This window comes from Leucoraja erinacea, chromosome 8, assembly GCF_028641065.1.
Source record: "Leucoraja erinacea ecotype New England chromosome 8, Leri_hhj_1, whole genome shotgun sequence".
NCBI lineage: Eukaryota > Metazoa > Chordata > Chondrichthyes > Rajiformes > Rajidae > Leucoraja > Leucoraja erinaceus.
This window is the reverse complement of record NC_073384.1, coordinates 11,439,874-11,462,815: the sequence shown is the minus strand read 5'-3', so window position 1 is coordinate 11,462,815 and position 22,942 is coordinate 11,439,874. Positions and strand designations below refer to the sequence as shown.

At 40.5% G+C, this 22,942-nt stretch overlaps 1 long non-coding RNA gene across 3 annotated transcripts in view; it reads right to left on the bottom strand.

The window, feature by feature from the left end:
- LOC129699311 (uncharacterized) overlaps positions 1-22,942 on the bottom strand; it is an 80,119-nt gene that overhangs the window by 28,293 nt on the left and 28,884 nt on the right. Inside the window, exons 2-3 of one of the 3 annotated variants that reach the window (XR_008723824.1) lie at positions 4,822-5,203; positions 1,768-3,267 (exon numbers count right to left, since the gene is read on the bottom strand). The exons of 1 other annotated variant lie outside the window; for it this stretch is intronic. This is a non-coding gene — a long non-coding RNA (uncharacterized LOC129699311). Of the gene's footprint in view, positions 1-1,767; positions 3,268-4,821; positions 5,204-22,942 lie in introns of those variants that run through there. One more of the 3 variants, XR_008723823.1, reaches the window with a different exon arrangement.

Sequence of the window (22,942 nt, the reverse complement as noted above, 5' to 3'; positions counted from 1 at the left end):
TGCACGTAATCCTATTTCTTCACATGCATTGAGGCTGAATGCAGAAAGGAAAAACTCAATGGGCCGAATGGCCTATTTCTGTGCAGATTTATGGGTTTCCGTGCTCCATGGCTGCAATGTACGACATTATCTTTTTAATTTTATTTTTTTAATTAATATTTTTATTAGAAGCAGTGTACAGTAGTATAAACCGTGGCATATGACAAAATACATTTATTAAATACATTTATTAAATACATATAATGTACAACATTATAAGAGAGGTAAATAATGATTTAGATTCATGAAGAACACACTTACATTTTTCAAAACAGTACCATGTGGCTTTTATGATAACAAGCATCCCAAATCAACTGTCTTATTTGACTTCAGTTCCAATAATATGTGAAAACATTCATACAACACTTAAACACCTAAAACCTAGAGATATTGTCAAATGGATTGAAAGAAAGTCTGACGTGGGAGAGAAAAGAATGTATGTTTGAATAGTGAATGTAAATGTTTTACTGTTCAAGCAAAGCTATATAGAGAGAGATAATGCTTCAGCAGAAAGTTCATATTCATTGTAGTGTTGCTGCTCAATACAAACAAAAACTCAGTTGCGTTTAGTTTGTCTCAACATGATCATGTACAAAATCATGAGAGGAATAGATTGGGTAGGCGCACTGCGTCTCTTGCCCAAAGTAAGGGAATCGAGAACCAGAGGACATAGGTTTAAGATGAGGGAAGACAAATTTAACCAGAACCTGAGGGGCAACTTTTTCACACAAAGGGTGGTGGGTGTTTGGGATGAGCTGCTGGAGGAGGTGGTTGAGGCAGGTACGATCGTAAGGTTTAAGAAACAATTAGACTGGTATGTGGACAGGACAAGTTTAGAGGGGTATGGACCAAACACAGGCAGGTGGGACTAGAGTAGTTGGGACATCTTGGTCTGTGTGGGCAAGTTGGGTGAAGGGCCTGTTTCCACGCTGTAAGACTCTATGATCTTGAGAACTGAAAAAAACCCATTTATTTTTCTACAATATGAGAGGAATACATGAGGGGAATATACGTAATGAATGCACATAGATTTATTACCCAGGGTGGGGGAATCAAAAACAAGGGGGCACATGTTCAAGATGAGGGAGACAAGATTTAAGACAAAACTGAAGGGTAACTTTTTCAACCAGAGGGTGGTGGGTATATGGAATGAGCTGCCAGAAGAGGTAGTTGAGGCAGATACAAGAATGGCATGTACAAGACACTTGGACATGTACATGAATAGGAAAGGCTTAGAGGGATATTGGGCAAATGTGGGGAAATGGGACCACTGTAGATGGGGCATTGTGGTTGGCATGATCGAGTTGGGCCAAAGGGCATGTTTCAACACTGTACACGTTCATGACTCCATGACTCTATATGCATATATGGAGAGAAAGATGATTTTCAACAACCAAATTATTTAATTTTCTCTGGAAGTAGAGGCAATGAAGAATTACACACTCCCATGTAGACCTGGTTTTATGAATGTTTCTCCTTCTCAGCCAATCTCATGGGATTACGGATGACTTGCTTCCACTCTGATTCTGTGGATTCTGAGGGGCTTGAAGAAGTCCATGTGGAAAGTCACAGACTGTTCCCGAGATGATGCAGGAGGGCCCACTTGGTTATTTGTGAGCCCCCTATTTATTTATTTATCTATCCACCCATCTATCAATCTATTTATTTATTTATTTATTTTTTTACTCACCCATTTATTTGTTTATTTATTTATCTATTTATTTAATTTATTTATTTATACTTGTTTATTTAGTTGAGCTTATTTATTTATTGTCACATGCAATGGTACAGTGAAAACATTTTGTTGCATGCTAGCCAGTCAGCGGAAGGTGGTGTGCCCCTTACATCTCTTATGCGGGACTGGTCCTGAGGCATCGACTTGATGAGCTCAAGACCCATCCTGAATGCTCCATCGTCTGAAGAAGGGTTTCGGCCCTAAACGTTGCATATTTCTTTCGCTCCATAGATGCTGCTGCACCCGTTGAGTTTTTCCAGCAATTTTGTGTACCTTCAATTTTCCAGCATCTGCATTCCTTCTTAAACACAAATGCTCCATTTTCATATTGAGCAGTCATGGGCCAGAGATACCCAGGGTTCAATGGTGATGTTGGATTTTATCATCCAGTTCTTCCCACGACTAGCCTCAGAGTTAAAGGGCACTCCTTTAGAAAGTAGGTGAGGAGGAACTTCTTTAGTCAGAGGGTAGTTAATCTGTGGAACGCATTGCGGCAGAGGGCTGTGGAGGCCAAGTCAGTGGGTATTTTTATGGCAGAGCTAGAGAAGTTATTAATTAGAACGGTTGTCAAGGGTTATGGGGAGAAGGCAGGAAAATTGGATTAGGAGACCGAGATCAGCTGGGATTGAATGGCGGAGTAGACTTGATGGGCCAAATGACCTAATTCCATTCCTATAATTTGTGAACGTAAATTTATGACAGAACTCACACCAGAGTATCTGCTTTTGGTGTCAGCCAATAGACCTGTCCAGCAGATGCCTGGGACATCAGAGCTGGGGATTTTTGCCCCAGATAGGATGCTTAGGATGGTTTGCTTACGTTTCAGTGCATTTGGAGTAGTTTGTGGAGATGGCTGATTCCAGCCGATATCTCCTATGTTAGGCATACATCTCCTGCGAGAGAGAGGCAAGCGTGTGAGTCGTTCTGCAAAGCTGTTTTGAGGCAGCATTTGTCAGAGTGGGAGGGTATGGATGCAAGATTTTGAAGTTTAGGAATGTGAATTTAATTAAATGCAGAGTGTAGGAGTGTAGGAATTAAACACAAATGGCTGCCTCGCCAACAGTCTGTCTTTCTTTTCCTTCTTTGCGTTTTAATTGTATCTGTTAAATGTATGTTTTTAGTGTTCTTTAGCTTGTTTTATCTGGGGAGTGGGGGGGGGAACCTTTTTCTAATCTCACCTCTGCCGCGATGAAATTTTTTTCCCTGTATTTTATCTCCGTCCTCACTGCGGCCTAACATCGAGGAGTTGGTGGACTTTGTTAGCGACCGACTTTTGAGAGCTCCACTGCCCAGGGATTGACCTCGGAGCTCGAGCCGTGGGTGCTTGCGGACTTAACATCACGGAGCTCGCGGTCTCTGGTCAGAGACCGACTTTGGGAATTCCAAGCTGTGGGCGTTTTGACCACCCCGACGCGGGTGTTTCGATCACCCAGCGCCGGGGCTCAACCGCCGGCTGCGGGAGTTGCTGACTGCGGATGGTTCGACTGCTCCAACTGCGGGAGAATAAAGAGGAAGAAGTTTGGACTTTTTTGCCTTCCATCACAGCGAGGAATGTGGGGAATCCGCTGTGGTGGATGTTTATGTTAACTTTTATGTAGTTGTGTGTTTTTTTCTCGTATGGTTGTATGGTAATTCGAATATCACGTTAAACATAGAAACATAGAAACATAGAAATTAGGTGCAGGAGTAGGCCATTCGGCCCTTCGAGCCTGCACCGCCATTCAATATGATCATGGTGGTATGTACCTGCCTTCTCTCCATTTATAGCCACAAGGGCCACATTAACTCCCTTTATAGTGAAGCCTCAACTACCCTCTGTGGCAGAGAGTGTCTTGTTGCGGTTTTAAAGGATTTTTATCTAAGCGTACCCCTTGTCCTGGCTTGTATGGGGTAATTCGAATGTCACCCCTTTAAGTTCCTTTGAATAGCGGAATAGAGGTGGAAGTAACTGTGGTACATCATTGTTGGCAAATGAAGTAAGGGAGGGGATTGTTTCCAGAAGTCCTACTCCAGTTAGTGGTTGTGTAGAGTGTAATTAAGGTCCGTAATCTTATTTTTCATTTCTCTTCCATTCTAGGGGCTCGACGTCTTACGTTCTTGCAGCCACTCTTGCGGCTGAAAGCCTGGAAGGGAGTTGCTGGCATGATTCGCTTTGTTCCCGCCAGCTTTTTAGTTTAGTTTAGAGATACAGCACAGAAACAGGCCCTTCGGCCCATCATGTCCAGACTGACCAGCGATCCCCGCACACTAACACTACCATGCACACACGAGGGACAATTTTACATATATACAAAGCCAATTAACCTACAAACCTGCACATCTTTGGAGTGTGGGAGGAAACTGAAGATCTCGGAGAAAACCCACCTAGGTCACGGGGTGAACGTACAAACTCCGTACAGACAAGCACCCGTAGTCAGGATCGAACTCGGGTCTCTGGCGCTGTAAGGCAGTGGCTCTGCCGCTGCGCCACCATGCCGCACAGCTTTTGATAGACTGTTTCATAACAGATTGAAGAATCTGGATGCCCTATCTGCACCATTTCTGCCAGCATTAAATGTTTTCTCCGTTGAAGTATTTTCAACAATATCAAAGTATTTGGAAAGTAATGGTGTCGTAATCGGGGTTTTTATTTAGGAAATATCTGAGATACTGACTTATGTTTGGTACATTTCATTACCATGATAATGGCACAGTGGTAGAGCCAGTATAGTCACTGCCCAGGTTTAATCCTGACCTTCAGTGCTGGCTGTGTGGAGTTTGCATGTTCTCTCCGTGACCACATAGGTTGGCTTTCTGTTTTCAACATTTCTCCTACATTGCAGACATGTTGAGTGGTACGTTACTTGGCTATTGTAAATTACCACCAGGGACGCCGCAGGATTGGCAGCCCCGCCAACAGTCCTTTTGTTATTTTGTCTTTTTTTTAAAAAGTTGTCTTTTGGTTTGTGTCAAATGTCTGTGTAAATGGTCTCCGGTTTGTTTTCTGTGGGGGGAGGGGGAGGGGGAGGGGGGGAGGGGAGGGGGAAACTTTTTTTTCAGTTTCTTACCTTGTCGGAGATGTGGTTAATTTTCAGATCGTATTCTCTGGTCGCTCTGCGGCCTACCATCAATGGAGCTGGAGGCCTCCTCGGACTGACCTTGGGCCCCACCGTGGGGCGTGAACTTACATCGGAGCTGATCCCTTACCAGTGATCGCTCCAACCACGGCCTGCAGACTACATCGAGAGCTTGCAGTCTCGGGAGAGGCCGTGGATGTCAGGAGCTCCAATGCCGCGGAAGGTTCGACCAGCCCCGACGCGGGGTTTATTCGTCTGGCGCGAGGGATCTGACATTCCCCCGATGCAGGAGCTGATCGCCCTGACGTGGAGGGCCCGCCGCTGGCTACGGTAGTCAAGATCATCCCATCAATGGAGGGCTCGAGGCCTCTGACTGTGGGAGAGAAAAGGGAAGAGATTGAACTTGTTTTTGCCTTTGCATCACAGAGAGGAATGTGGAGAGGTGGATGTTTATGTTAAAATGTGTTTTGTGTGTTCTGTTGCTTTTTATTTGCATGAATGACTTTGCAAATTAAATTCCTCGTATGTTGCAAGACAAGCTAATAAAGTGGGTGTGATTGTGATTGTGTGTAGGGAGTGGTAGAACTCCGCTGGGATGGGGTTTGATGGTGTAGGTTGTAAGGTGGAGCGGAAGAGAGTGTGAGGAGAATAAAGTGCATTAGGATAGGATTAGTGTGGAATTAATTGATGGCTGGCATGCACTCAATGGGCCGAAGGGCCTCTTTCTGTGCTGTAAATCATATGACTCCCTGAATAAGATAACATATTCATTTAACATTTTTACATTTTGGATTGTACTGATACAACCAAATGAAATGTAAAGGGTACTTTGAACAGTACTAAGAGAACAATTGGTGCACACATTATTTTCACACCTTCTATCATGGATAGACACAAAATGCTGGAGTAACTCGGCAGGTCAGGCAGCATCTCTTGAGAAATAGAATGAGTGAAATCCCTGGTTGGAACCCTTCTTCAGACTGAAAAAAAGGTTAGAGGTTAGGGGGGGGGGGGGGGGGGGGGGGGGGGGGGGGGGACTAGTGGAGAATAAAGGACAGACCAAATCAGGGCCAATAACAGATGACCTCTGGAAGAATTACCTAATGTTGGCTGGTGAAGATGTGCAAGAGAGAGGGATACAACGTTGTGAACAGTGAAACAAGCAGGACGACTAGGGTGGGAGAGGGGGTTAGAGGGTAAATTTGACTTGTGAAAAACTTTAAACACGTTTGATTTTTTTCAAGAGTTCACAAGTTTCACGGGTACCTGCCGTTAACGCCACGAGTCTCTAAGATGCGTCCACGAGTTTCGTACGTTAATCGTATGTTATTACCACGAGTTTTAACTCGGGGTACCTCTTGTGTCAACTCGCAACGTGAGACAGCCCTTTTAGGAGGGAGTTGCAGGAGTTACTTGAAATTAGAGATATCAACGTTCATATCTCTGGGCTGTAAGCTGCTCAAGCGAAATATGAGGTGTGCTGTTCCTCAAATTTGAGTGTGGCCTCACTCTGACAGTGGAGGAGGGCCAGGACAGGCAGGTCAGTGTGGGAATGGTTATGAGGGGTTAAAATATTTGGCGACTGGGAGATCGCGTAGACCACGATGGAGTCAGCCTTATATCATGGTCTGGCTTACTGAAAATATCTGATAAAACAACAGCTATTTGTTGTGATGTTGTTTTTAATGTTAGGTTATTTCCCAGGTTAATTCCCGGGATGGCAGGACAGACATATGATGAAAGAATAAATCGACTGGGCTTGTATTCACTGGAATTTAGAAAGATGAGAGGATATCTTACAGAAACGTATTAAATTCTTAAAGGATTGGACAGTCTAGTTGCAGGGAAAATGTTCCCGATTGTGGGAGAGTCCAGAACCAAGAGTCACGGTTTAAGAATAACAGGTAGGCCATTTAGGGACTGAGATGAGGAAAAACTTTTTCACCCAGAGAGTTGCGAATCTGTGGAATTCTCTGCCACGGAAGGCAGTCAAGGCCAATTCATTGGATGTTTTCAAGAGTTATGGGTCTGTCCCACTTGGCGATTTTTTTAGGCAACTGCCGGCGACTGTCACTAGTCACCTGCAGTTGCCTAAAAAAACACCTAAGTGGGACAGGCCCATTAGATTTTTGCTCTTAGGGCTAAAGGAATCAAGGGATATGGGGAGAAAGCAGGAACGGGGTACTGATTTTGCATGATCAGCCATGATCATATCGAATGGTGGTGCTGGCCCGAATGGCCTACACCTGCACCTATTTTCTATGTTTCTAATGTACCGGTAAAACTGTAGCAAGTAGGAATGTCATTGTTCCAGTTCTGATGCATTTAACAATTACCACTCTTGACTCAAGTCCTATTTAGTGTCCCAGGTGGTGCTGGCATTCAGCCAGAAACATTATCACATGTGGAGCACCCACCTCTTCTACAGAAAAGGGTGGAGTCAAGTCAAGTCAAGTCAAGTCAAGTCAAGTTTATTTGTCACATACACATACGAGATGTGCAGAGTGACAACAAACCTAAACGCAGACGTTTCAACAATAAAAAAATGACCTTTCGAATGAAGGCTGATTGTGTTAACATACAAAAGTCCTTTTATTGAGCCTCCTATTGGCGACCACAAAACAAGTCGGTTGAGTTCATGACAATTACAGTTTCCAAGTTAAGATTCCAAGTCTGTTTAACCAGAACACATCATATTGATGTTTAAGCAGGGTGGAGTTTTGGAAAATTGAATGATATTAAGCAGGACGTGTTGTTGAATCGAGAAGTCAAATGGGTATTTCAAAATTGTTACTCTTCTTCTTCTTGCGTGTGGCGTGCACAGCCTAAAGTTGTAGGGCAACTTGTTCCATTTGATCTTATTTGATTGTGCACGCCAGGTTGATTGCATTCGTTGAAACAGGGCGGACCACGTGAAGGTTGCAATCTCCCGCCCCAAAATTGTTACTGATGTTAATGGTTCAAAATGACCATTATAGCATATTCCTGACCTGCAACAAGGCAATGATTATGAAAAAATAATATTTTTTATCAAGAAAGACACAAGTGCTGGAGTAATTCAACGAGACTGACAGCATCTCTGGTGAACATGAATAAGTGATGTTTCAGGTTATAAGGTCATAAGTGATAGGAGCAGAATTAGGCCATTCGGCCCATCAAGTCTACTCTGCCATTCAATCATGGCTGTTCTATCTCTCCCTCCTAACCCCATTCTACTGCCTTTTCCCCATAACCCCTGACACTTGTACGAAGCAAGAAACTATCTGCCCCTGCCTTTTGACTTGCCCTCCATAGCCTTCTGTGGTAAAGAATTCCACAGATTCAACAGCCTCTAACTAACGAAATTCCTCCTCATCTCCTTCCGAAAGGAACGTCCTTTAATTTTAAGGCTATGACCTCTAGTCCTGGACTCTCCCACGAGTGGAAAAATCCTCTCTACATCCACCCTATCCAAGCCTTTCACTATTGTGTAAGTTTCAATGAGGTCCCCCCTCATTCTTCTAAAATCCAGGGAGTAAAGGCCCAGTGCCGTCAAATGCTCAAAAGGTTGCCATCCAAGGATTGGGACCCTTCTTCAGATTGCTTTCAAGATTCTTATTCAGATTTTATCAAACTTCCATTCTAGAATTATCTAAGAATTGGAATCATGTTTTTGCTTATGATCCATTTTCACCATAGTGATATGTTCAGGAAATATAATTTTTTAATATTTTGCTACTTTAATCCTATTAGCTACTAGATACAAAGTGAATGCTACTCTGTTATAGATGAGAGAGAACAGTAGAATATGTCCTTCATCGGGATCATCTGATGGAACAAGTGGGAAAGAACTGCAGATGCTGGTTTAAAGAGATTGACACAAAATGCTGGAGTAACTCAACGGGACAGGCAGCATCTCTGGAGAGAAGGAATGGGTGACATTTCGAGTCTGAAGAAAGGTCTCGACCCGACATGTCACCCATTCCTTCTCCCCAGAGATGCTGCCTGTCCTGCTGAGTTACTCCAGCATTTGTGTCCATCTTTGATGGAACAGGTATATGGGGGAAAGGCCATGAATCACCCCAACAACTTTTGGATTTCTGTGCAAGCTAACATTTGTAGATGAAACAAGGCTGTCCTGTTCATTTCAAAGGACTAGGCTGGACTCAGGTAAGTATGTCTTAATTTCCATTTTTTAAACTATTTCTAAAGTTGGAGTATTTTGAAATGTTTAAATGTGGCTGGTTTTATGTACTTTAAAGATTTTATTACAGAATAAATATTTAGAAGTTCTTTTTATAGCTTTTGATTATTTTTATTGTGTTGGATGTATCTGAAACAGTCCTTGAAGTGCAGTCTCAAAGGGCCTATCACACTTTCCCGAGTTATTCACGAATTTTCCCGAGTTTTCAAACTCGCAGAATGTTCGTAACGAGTCCGTAGGAAGCCGTCGGAGTCCGTGGATATATCGTAGCGGCTCGTTATGCCAGCCGTAGGTACCCGGGGTAAGAAAACGTCCCGACTCAGGTAAGTTGGGACGTTTTTTCCAGCCTGATGAAAAATGTCTACGAGTAAAAAAATAGCCCCGAGTACCTACAGCAGGCATAACGAGCAGCTACGATATATCCACAGACTCCTATGGCCTCCTACGAACGTTATGAACATTCTGTGAGTTTGAAAACTCGAGAGAATTCGTGAATAACTTGGGAAAGTGGGACAGACAGGCCCTTAAGGTTAAGTCTCGAATCTGCATTGCTCTGCCTCTTTGCTCTCATTTTATAGGGGAGGTGGGTCTATGGGCCCCTTTTTTTCATAATCAATGCCTCATTCCTACTACAGATGGCTCCCAATCTTTGTTTCAGATAAAGGTTCCCAACATGAGACGTTGCCTATCCAATCCCTTGCCAGTTGCTGGCCTGACCCACTGAGTTCCTCCAGCACATAGTTTAGTTTAGTTTAGTATAGTTTATTGTCATGTGTAAAAACACTTATTGTATGCCAACCAGTTCCTTCATTCTGGTGGCGCCGACGATGGCTGCCACGGTGTACTGCTCCTTGCTGTTTTGTCTGTGTTTGTTCGTTTGTGTCGTCTGTGAAAATCCCACAAACATCACTATCATGAGAGAGGTACTCATTAACATTAGATATTCGGTACCTCCGAACATTGTTCTGGATTTCTCTCACTCGCTGGATTGTTTGGGACATACATGTCGGCCGGGCCGTGGCTGTGTTCAAGGTCTGGAGACGGAGGAGTGCTCTGGAGCACTCACCCGACGCCGGCGACGAGGATTACGCACACTGCTCCCGAGTATATTCCTTGCAAAACTACGTTTTCTCAACAACAAAGTGGACGAACTGCAATTCCTGTGCCAAACAAACAAGGACTTCTCTTGAGCCACTACCCTGTGTTTCACCGAGACCTGACTGTGTGAGTCAGCCGTGGACAATGCGCTGCAACTGACTGGCTTTCAACTACACAGAACGGACCGCAAAGCGGGGAAATCAAGAGGCCGGTGGAATATGCTTCTACACTAACCAGGGCTGGTGCTGTGACATCACGGTACTGTCTAACTTCTGTTCAGCTAATCTGGAATCTTTTTTTATAAATTGCAAACCCTTTTATTCTCCGCGGGAATTTACCTCTTTTATCCTCGCTGGAGTTTACATCCCCCCCTGAAGCCTGCGTATGTCAGACGCAAATGCTACTCGCTGACCAGGTAATGAGAGTAGAGAGTGACTTCCCGGACTCAATGGTCATTGTTTTGGGGGACTTTAACAAAGCTAACCTCAGCAGAGAGTTTCCAAAATTAGACATCATGTTACCTGCCCCACCAGAGGGGAGAGACCACTCGATCATTGTTATACTACAATCAGGAACGCATATCGCTCTGTTTCCCGTGTGGCTCTGGGACTCTCTGATCATTGTTTAGTTCACCTTATTCCGACCTACAGGCAGAAACTAAAATCTGCTAAACCTGTGGTCAGAACAATGCAAAAGTGAACAAGCGAGGGCATTGAAAATCTACAGCCCTGCTTTGACAGCACTGATTGGAATGTGTTCAGGGATAACCATAAGCCTAGATGAATATACAGACACTCTGACATCATATGTCAGCTTTTGTGAGGACAGTTGCATTCCCACTAGGACCCGGATCAGGTTCAACAATGACAAACCTTGGTTTACAGCAGAACTCAGACAGTTCTGCCAGTCTAAAGATGAGGCCTACAGGAGCAGGGATGCAGACCTCAACAGGCAGGCCAAGTGCAAGCTGAGAAAAGGAATCAGAGCTGCCAAGGAAAGGTACTCTGAGAAGTTGAGGTCCAAGTTCTCAGCTAATGCATCTTCTTCAGTGTGGAAGTGCTTGCAAGAAATCACAAGCTACAAGTGGAAATCGCCTCCGCTCCTTGAACAATCATCAGCTGACCAACGACCAGAACGAGTTCCACTGCAGGTTCGATAGACAGAAACATAACCCAGGTACCCCCCCTCCCTCCCTCCCTCCCCACCCACTCCTCCCCAATCATCACTTCACACCCAATTACAGCCTGACTCAGTGCTTCCACACCTCAAATTAAAAAAATAAAAATAAAATCCTGAATAAAAGTTTCCTGGAATTTGATGGTATTTACCGGCCTGGTAAGCCTACCCCAACTACACATGCGCAGATACCGGGCCCACTGCGCACGCGCGTGGAGACGGCATCACTTGTGTCCTTACCATGTCACCAGCGCCATTATCAATTGTGACGCGGTTGACCGGCCTCTCCCAACTGCGCAGGCGCGGATGGTCGTAAATATACATTTTTTCCCCCCAAAATCATCCCCCGGGCCGGGTAGTAACCCTTCCTGTCTCCCTGCACGTGCGCAGTGGGCCCGGTACCCGCACGTGCGCAGTTGGGGAAAGCACACCGGGCATCTGTGTCAGGAAATTTCCAGAAATGATTTAATTTCCGTAAAATTACCCGAAGTCACCCAGAATTTCTCGAATTTCAGGTCATTTCCTTCAAAGCAGAAACACAGGCCTGACTCCAGCCTGCAAACACTGGGCCCTCGTTCACTACCCAGCTCCTCCTTGCTGCCCAACATCAGCCTGGCCACTTCTCCATCACTAACAATAGCAATTGTGAAGGTGGAAAAGCTATTCAGGAGACAGAAAAGCCGGAAATCTCCAGGACCGGACAATCTTTCCCCCTTTACCCCCAAGCTCTGTGCCGAACAACTGGCACCAGTCTACACAGCCATTTTCAATCGGTCCCTGCAAACCTGCACTGTCCGTGCCTGCGCCAAAGTTGTCACTATTGTTCCAATACCCAAAATGTCAAGGATTACAGGCCTGTCGCACGGACCTCTGTAATTGTAATTATGCTCCTAGATAATCTGTAATTATGCTCCTAGAAGTTTCTGGAAAGAAGTCAGTTAATCAAGTATTGCAACATTCTCCCAGGGAGTATAAATAATTCAAACAAGGCTTTACACTTCAGTCAATCATCAAACAGTAACACAAACCTTGCAACATTATTTCCAGTATTTACAACCCTTCTGCAGCAGGCCAATCCTGATCATGCATCTGCAGCACCTCTGAGCTTCTCTGCAAAGTCCTCATACATTTTAACAATAGAGAGGACATCTGGACCTCACCGTATCTGTCATATCAATCTAGGACCTAGACTTTCTGGCACCGACTCGCAGCTTGAAGCTTTACACAGAAAAAGACCAAGCAGGCCCTGCAGATGCAAAGATCCTCCATTTTATAATAACTCCAATTTAGTCAATATTAACAGGTTCATGAAGACCCTTGAAAGACTTGTGCTGGCCCACCTGAAAAAAAGCCCACAAACCCCCTGCTGGACCCCTGCAGTTTGCATATCGGGCAAATAGATCAGTGGATGACTCAGTCAACATAGGCCTGCACTTCATCCTCCAGCACCTGGACCTCCAGGGGACTTATGCAAGGATTTTGTTTGCGGATTTTAGTTCTGCATTCAACACCATAGTGCCACAGCTACTACACTCCAAACTCTCCCAGTTGACTGTGCCTGACCCTCTCTGTCAGTGGATCATCAACTTCCTGACAGACAGCAAGCAGCATGTGAGGCTGGGAAAGCACATCTCAGACTCGCAGACCCTCGGCATAGGAGCACCGCAAGGCTGCGTACTGTCCCCTCTCCATTACCCTCTTTACACCAACGACTGCACCTCCACAGACTCCTCTGTCAAGATTCTCAAGTTTGCGGATGACTCAACCCTGATTGGACTGATCCTGATGTGGAGTAGTCTGCCTACAGACACAGCTGGCATCCTGGTGCCATTGCAACAACCTGGAGCTCAATGCTCTTAAGACGGTGGAATCGAAAATGACTATAACAAGAAATTTAAAGATGTGAAGGATGAAATCGGCAAACTGGATGAAATAATGGAAGAGATGGAGAATGAGATAAAAGGGATGGTCACGGAAATAAGAAGTTTGATAAAATCACAGATAACTGAAGAGGAAAAACTTGGAAGAATGACTGACAAATGTCTGGACTTAGAGGCAAGATCTAGAAGACAAAACCTGAGAATTCTTGGAGTGGAAGAAGGACGAGAGGGACATGAATCTCAAGCATGTACTTTCGTTACTGATTTACTCAACGATGTTTTTGACCTGTCGGAAGAACCAAGAATAGACGTAGCTCACCGAGTTGGGCGTGTTGCAAGAGGGACAAATTATTCAAGGCAGATAATTGTGAAATTACGTGATATCTCTTCAGTGGAATTTATATTGAGAAAGATTACCCATGGGAAGAATCTGACATACCGTGGGGATAATATTCAAATTTTCCGTGATTACCCACCGGAGGTCGTCCGGAGAATGAAATTGTTCACACAGGAAAGACACACTCTGAAGGACGTCCCCGGGGTGACATAAGGGGTCGTTTTTCCTGGCAGAATGAAGATTTCTTATAACAGCACTGAACGCTCATTTACAGATCCCGAAAAAGCTTTTAAGTATGCAGAGGATATCGTAAAGAAAACATCGGGGGAAGCTGTCGACAAGGATGAAGATTGAACATTTTAATTCTTATGATAGAGTTTTGAACTGGTTAAGATGGTGGAACTTTCCAGAGAGAGAGACGAAGCTTATCTGTCTGGAATCTGTTTTTGAGAGTGCTGGCCATGTTTCACCTTGAACGAAAAGCTCAAAGTTTAACCCCTTGGTACCTGCTTGTATGGTAGTTAACCCCTTGGTACCTGCATGCATGGTGTTTAACCCCTTGGTACCTGCTTGTATGGTAGTTAGAGAATCAGATTCAGATTCAGATTCAGATTCAGATTCAATTTTAATTGTCATTGTCAGTGTACAGTACAGAGACAACGAAATGCATTTAGCATCTCCCTTGAAGAGCGACATAGCAAACGATTTGAATTAAAAAAAAAATAATAAGTGTCCGGGGGGGGGGGTGATTGGCAGTCACCGAGGTACGTTGTTTAGTAGAGTGACAGCGGCCGGAAAGAAGCTGTTCCTCGACCTGCTGGTTCGGCAACGGAGAGACCTGTAGCGCCTCCCGGATGGTAGGAGAGGCGCGACATAATAGGATATTATGTAAGAATCCTGGGTGGAGATATATGGTAAAGTTTAGATTAGATTAAGATTAGATAAATTGGAAAGGCATATATACTTATATAACTGTGTATATGCTGTGTCATGTTTGTTTTTTTACTTCTTATGTCTTCCTGATTTTTTTCGGTTTTCACCGGTGCTAGTTTGATAAATTCATATAAGAAAAGAAATATGAAACGGTCTGTAACTTTTTATGAGGCTCTACTAAGGGGGAGGAGCTCAATGTATAACAACATCAACGGAAGTCTATAAATGTTTTGCCATCATCGATGGCTATTCGTCTTTAAGGTATCTTTTCTTAGATACCTTAATAGCACTTTTTTTATTAAGCACAATCAAGACTTTTATTTGTTTATTTTTTTGGTAATTAATTGTATATCACATTTTTTCATTCTTTTTTTTAAGACACTATATAAGAAGGAGATGCAATATAAATCTAATAACTTGGGATGACCACCCAACTCCCAGAATTCTGTGGTATTTGGTTGCACCATATGATTCAGGAATACTATCTTGATTTACAATGCAAGATGATAGACAAAGAATGGAGGAATTACATTTTGTAGTTGGAATATAAGGGGTGCCAATGAACCAATTAAGAGGGGTAAAATTTTTGTTCAACTAAAATCTTTGAAAAGCGACATAATGTTTTTGCAGGAAACTCGCATGAAACAACAAACACAAATGAGATTAATGGCGAAGTGGATAGGTCAAACATACTACTCCTCATTTACTTCTAAATCTAGAGGTACGGCTATTCTTATTCGAAAAGGCATTCCTTTTAAATTAAAGAATACTATATCAGATAAAGAGGGAAGGTATATTATAGTTTCGGGAGAAATTTACGCAACCCCACTAACTATGATAAATATTTATGCTCCGAATTTTGACAACCCCAATTTTTTGATAAAATTTTAGATATAATATCAGAGTTTAATTACCAAAATGTGACTTCAACTGTGTTTTAGATTCATATCTAGATAAATCAGCAAAACAAAGGAGGAGTAATTTAAAATCTAAGACTAGTGAACTTCTAAATACATATATAAAAAATACTAATATAATAGATATAATATAATATAACATATAATATAAGATGTATAGAGATCTGCTAATTCAGTTGGAAGGGACTATTCGTTTTACTCTTCGGTACATAAAACTTATTCAAGAATTGATTATTTTTTAGTGGATATGAAATTAATGCCATATACAATCAATCCAACATACCACATTATTAGTATCTCAGATCACTCTCCGTTGACATTTTCAGTAAAATTTGAGGGAATGCCTGGTAAAAATATTTTTGGAGGTTTAATACACATATTTTAAATGACTTACAAGGCTATCAATATTTAAAACAACAAATGAAACCTTTTTTTGATACAAATGATACACCAGGTACCTCACCTTCTTTATTATGGGAAACTTTGAAGGCATTTATTAGAGGAATTATAATTTCATATCAGAGTTTTCAAAATAAAAAGAATAAGACAGAACAAATGTTGTTAGAACAAGAAATCAGACAGTTAGAGTTAGATAATGCTAAAGATTCCACGACAGATAAACACAATAAGATAATATTACTGAAATTTAAACTTAATCGAATTTTATCGGCAAGAGTAATAAGATTATTCCAAATTACAAAACAGGAACATTTTGAGTTTGGTGACAAACCACGTAAGCTTTTAGCTCGCCAATTGAAAAAACAAGAAAAGGAAAATACTATGACTAAAATTAAATGAGAGAAAAGTGAATTACTAATACTACCTAAAGATATTAATAATAATTTGCTCAATTTTACCATAATTCATACACATCTAAAACTAAAATAGAAGATAGTAAAATTAAAAAATGTTTAGATAACTGTAATCTTCCAAAACTGGACCTTTTGGAACAAGAGGAACTTGGAGCTCAAATTACAATCAAAGAAATAGGTGAAACAATAAAATCGTTGAAAAATGGTAAGACACCGGGACCAGATGGTTTTAGTAATGAATTTTATTTAAAAAATTCCATGAGATAACGACCCCTTATTTATTTAATTTATACTCCCACGCTTTTAAAGAAAACAAACTACCTGAAACACTAGCAGAATCAACTATTACGCTTATTCCAAAAAAAGATAAAGATTTAGAAAATCCGGGCTCATACAGAGCTATATCACTTTTAAATACAGACCAGAAAATCTTAGCAAAGACTTTAGCAAGAAGATTAAGCAAATATATTAGTAAATTGATAAACCCTGATCAAACGGGGTTTATACCCAAAAGATACTCATTTAATAATTTGAGACGCCTGTTTAATATAATGTACTCAGATAAAGTAGAGGAAGAAGATATATCAATTATTTCTTTGGACGCAGAGAAAGCATTTGATCAGGTAGTGTGGCAAAGTACTGCAAAAATCTAATATGGGAGAGAATTTTATAACATGGGTAAAATTATTGTATGATAAACCGATGGCAAGAATTTTAACTAACAACATGTTATCTCAAAAATTTCAATTATCAAGGAGTAATAGGCAGGGATGTGCGTTATCACCCCTGCTATTTGCCCTTATGATAGAACCATCTGGCTGAAAGTATAAGAATTCATCCGAGTATTCAGGGCTATAATACTAGGGACTCAAAGAATAAAATTTCATTATATGCAAACGATACACTTTTATATATTACAAAGTCACAAACGAGCATACCAAATTTATTAAACTTAATAGAGGAATTTGGGTCTTTTTCGGGATATAGAATAAACTGGAATAAAAGTGAAATCATGACATTAAAACCTCAGGAACCTACACACTTACTGAAGTTCCCCTTTAAAATCGCAACAGAAAATTTTAAATACTTGGGTATTCAGATTATTAGAAAATATAAAGCATTATTCAACGCTAATTTTATACCTTTATTAAATAAACTTAATACGCTGATTAACTTTTGGAAAACCCTTTATCATTATTAGGTAGAATAAATGCAATCAAAATTATGTTCTTACCACAATTACTATATCTATTTCAGTCTATACCAAAATACTTTTTTTTTTAAATTAGGCTCTAATATCACTAATTTTATTTGGGTCTATAGATCACATAGAATTACAAAAAAACACTTATGTAAACCAAAAGAGGTTGGGGGACTTTCACTCCCGAATTTTATGTATTGTTACTGGGCAGTGCATATTAAGAATATAATTTACTGGCTGGATAGTTCTACCCAACAGACAGAATGGATAAAAATGGAGAAAGAGGATTGTCGTCCTTGTAATATAGGAACGGTCCTCTTCTCCCCGAAAAAACTGAACAACACAATATATAAGAAGAACCCAATTATATATGGTACAATAAGAATTTGGAAATAAATAAAATTATTTAAAAAATTAAGAAATTTATCATTGTTAATGCAAATAGCGAATAACCCTTTATTTAAACTATCTCTTATTGATAAAACATATAACCAATGGGAAAGTCTCGGAATTAGAAGGATCAGGGATATGTACGAAATGGAAATCCTACTATCATTCCAACAATTACAATTAAAATTTTAACTGAAAAACAACCAATATTTTAAATATCTTCAGATTTGCGATTTCATGAAAAAATATATACAAGGATATCAAAAAATAACTCCTGAATTATTGGAAGACGCAATGAATATTAAAGCTGACTCACAAAAATTAATATCATATTTATATAATAGTATTTTCAATATAGACCTACCATCGACAGAGGTACTTAGAGAAGAGTGGGAACGGGAACTAATGATAAAAATTACGAAGGTTATATGGGAAAAGTACTTGATATATATTCACAAATGTTCAATTAATGTAAGACATAATCTAATTCAATTTAAAATTTTACACAGATTATATTATTCAAAAACAAGATTGAACAAATTGTATCCAAATATATCCCCCATTTGTGATAAATGTCTATCCCAAAACGCAACTATAACACACTCCTTTGTTTCCTGCATAAAACTTTGTAGATTTTGGAGTGATATCTTTGAAATATTTACAGAATTATTCAAGATAAGAATGGAGCCTAATACTGAAATGATTATATTTGGAGTAATGGAAGATGGGAATAAATTGAACACATCTCAAAATTTATTTTTTAATTATGGTTTAATAATAGCAAAAAAGTTAATACTTAAATTTTGGAAAAATATATCAATACCAACGCTTAAAATGTGGATTGCAAGCATGTTGGACACTGCACATCTTAAGGAAATGCGATTCCTCCTAATGGATAAATCAGACCAATTCATAACGAGTTGGTCTCCATTTGTCGTCTTTTTGGAATCATATGGTGCAACACAATTGTAAAAAGTAACTGTTTCAGGACTGGACGAGGGATGGGCAAGATTATAAACAATGATCGCCTTACTTTTTTTTTCTTTATGTCTTATTCTCTTTTTTCTATTTTATTTTCTCACCTTTCTTTACTCATTCGTCTTTTTTCTTTTTCTTCACACACTATATATCTCACGTCTTTCTATCCTTTACTATCTAATTTATTTTTCTTATTCTCATCGTTCTTTATTATAACAAAAATAATAAGAAGCTGTACATAAAATGTATTATGAAAATATATATTAGGCACTTTGGTGCCATATGATTGTACTTACTTCTAATAAAATAAAATATTTTTTTTTTAAAAGACGGTGGAATTGGTTGTAGACGTTAGGAGAGCTTCACCTCCCCTCCCCCCACCCACCATCAACAATACCACAGTCACATCTGTGGTCATTCAAGTTCCTTGGAACCATCATCCCCAGGGACCTTAAGTGGAAGGCCACCATCGACTCCACAGTCAAAAACGTACTTCCTGCGGCAGCTGAGAAAACACAATCTGCCACAAGCATTGATGGTCCAGTTTTATACTGCCATCATAGAGTCTGTCCTCACCATCTCCATGATGGTCTGGTTTGGCGCAGCTACCAAGCATGACATCCGGAGACTGCAGCTTCTTGAAATTTTGTGAACTGAAATTAGATGGATTAGTGTTGGGCAAATTATGGAGCCAAGGTGTGTTGAGGGAGAAGAGATATAGATCATCCATGAATGGAAATCTAGGTACAAGACACTAACTGGACACCACCTTCTCCTCAACACATAACACTACAATATCAACTCAGAACATTGCTGAAAATTGGAGGATTTTGTTTGTGAACTGGGTTGTTAATTCATGGAATATCTCATGGTTAAAATACCCAGTTTGAAGAAAGCATTTAAACCATCTCACTGCCTCTGTCCCCTAATCTTATTCTCACTGGCAAATTAAGATATTAACTGGGTTTGATCTTGACTATGGGTGCTATCTTTACGGAGTTTGTACGTTCTCCCTGTGACCATGTGAGTTTTCTCAGGGGGCTCCAGGTTCCCTCCCATATTCCAAAGACGTACAGGTTTGTAGGTTAATTGTCTCTGGAAATTGCCCCTAATTTGTGGGTATATATCTAGTGTACGGGGTGATCGTTGGTCATAGCAAACTCGGTGGTCCAACAGGTTTGTTTCCACGCTGTATCTCTAAACTAAACTAAACGTGAAGAGTATTCAATGAAGAGCATATTTGCAAAATTACTTCCCAAATAATTACTCAATCGACTCAGACCATTAAAGGCAAGATATCACTCAAGCCATCCAGCAGGAGAAAATGTTAGCAAGAGGATCAATTTGATCTTGATGACACTTAATTGGTACAGTGTGAATGAATGGGGATAAGTTCATAAATGGAACTAATTTAACAACAGAAAATGGTGGACACACTCAAATGGTCGGGTAGACTGATCTGTATGATGTTTTTAGACTTTTCTGTTTTTATTTCAGATTCCTAGCGCCCATGCTTTTTTTTTAATTTTGAGATTTTCGAAAAAACAACAAAGCTTGCTTTTACCCAGTTCATGTTGAAATGTTGAATATTTAGGAAGACCTGCACTTATTTATGTAGCACATCTCTGTGGCACTCAGGAATGTCTTACTACGTTTAATCTGAAGGGTTCCCAACATTAACATGCAGCTTAAACATTGGCAAACAAATTGCATGCAATAAATCTCAACTTTGAAATCTCAATGGATGAATTGTGAATTTGTTCGTTTTTGAAGTATTTATACAGAGAAACAATTTTCAGTTGACCTCTTTTTCACCGACTGTCCACTAGAACAATTGAACTAAAGATTTAACTTGTTGGGTCAGAGTTCAAATAATGAACCACTCGAGCAAAGGGATGGCAATCCAGATGATGTTAACTATAAATAGTGTATTTTGAACCCCCAAACCTCTGCACAAATGTAAGAATGTTTGCACATCAGCCACGATTTAAGGCATTCAGTCAACTTTTAGCAGAGATTAAATATTTTGATGCCGTGAAGCTAGTAAAAATAATCCAGAGTTATAAAGGATAACACTTGCAATGAACATTGGGACAGCACTGCAGTGCAGTGGTAGCATTGCTGCGTTACACCCGCCAGAGATCCGAGTTCGATCCTAACTAAAGGTGCTGTTTGTACAGAGCTTGTAAATTCTCTCTGTGACCCTGTGGGTTTTTGCTGGTGCTCTGGTTTCTTCCCACATTCCAAAGACATACTGGTTTGTAGGTTAACTGGCTTTGGAAATATTGTAAATTGTCCCTCGTCTGTTTTCCAAAGATGTGCAGGTTTGCAGGTTAATTGGCTTCTGTAAAATGTCCCTAGTACATAAGATAGAACCCTTGTCTGAAGATTTGTTGCAGCGGTTACCATTCTAATCTAGCGTGAAATGTCACAAACATCTTCTAAATTGACGTCTCTTAAACTTATCATGCCTTTTTCATTTCTCACTGCTGACAAACTAAACTAATCACACCATTGTGATGGCTGACATTCAATTGATCTTTCAAAATCAAATGGAGGGTTTTATATTATATGTGTTGAAGTTTTACAAAACTGAATTTTAGAATTTAGTATGTGTGATTTGTTATATATTTTTAAATGATCATAGAACTATTGGCTTCAGATTTAGATTTAGCTTTAGGGTGAATATTGTCACCTGCACCAAGGTACAGTGAAAAGTTTTGTTTTGCATGCAGTTCAGATAATTCTATACATAAATACAATCGTCAAACTCAAGTAGAATAGATAGAGAAAAGGTACAGAGTACAGAATATAGTTCTCAGCATTGTAGTGCACCAGTTCCATAGACAAAGTCCAATGTCCACAATGGCATGGAGGTGGATAGGACACCAGATTATGGAAAGGCCATTTAGACTTGTGAGCATTGCCGCCATGTTTTGTGAATGTTGATCAAATAGTTCTTAAGTTCTTCTCTGTGCATTGTCACCTTGTCGTGGTGGAGAAGCTTGTGTGGACCTGAGATCCTAAGAGCAATGCCGTCTGGAGCTAAGGCGGTAAGGTCGAGGGGGAGGTTTCTGACAGAGAGCAATCCAACCAAGACCTCAACAGTGGAACAGGTGGTGGACGATGGCTGACCTAAGTGGAGCGTCACAACGGCTGGGAAGGCGGATGAAGGCTGCTGCAGAAAAGGGATCTTGGACTCCATGCCACTGGATCCTGACCCAGATCTGTCAAGGTCCGTGGGGTGGCAGTCTGTGCACCAGTCTCCCTATGTTAAACAAAGTCACGCACAGGCGTCCTCCAACCCTGGAGACACCCATGGTCAGCCACGACCGAAGGAGTTCTTAAGATAAGATTTTATTGTCATACTTCCCAGATAGAACAATGAAATTCTTACTTGCTGCAGCACAACAGAATATGTAAACATAGTACACTGTAAACAATATAATAAACGAGAGAAATAAAGCTCAGTGTATATATACACATACTCACAAATACACACGCATATATATATATATATATATATATATATATATATATATATATATACTAGACCAAGTGCAGACCCGTTGGGTCTGGTCCCCGAACGTGCTTCAGAACCCAACACACACACACACACACACACACACACACACACAACACACACACACACACACACACACACACACACACACACACACACACACACACACACACACACACACACACACACACACACACACACACACACACACACACACACACACACACACACACACACACACAGTTTTAATAGTATATATGTAGTATATATATTTATATATATAATATATACACACACATATACACATACACATACACAAAAAACAAATAATAGCAGTGCATACAATAAAATGCCTTCCTTCCTGTTAAGAACAGTTGAACAATAGAGAATGGTTGTTTTCCACAATTAAAATTGTAACTACCTCCAACTGTGTGTGAGAGGGGAGATTCACAATTTCTTGTTCATTTGACAGAAAAGGCAAATATTTTATTTTTACATCTTTCTGAACATCTTACCTTTTCGGAGAATAAAGATTGACTTGAACCAAAAATATGTAATTTATCTGCTTTATGACAAAGTTGAATTGCCAACAATTTCCATTTTCATTCCAATTTTTGTTATGTATGATTACTGAGCATGTTAAAATAATGGCAGAAATTGTTTTTTTTTAAACTTTTTAGTACA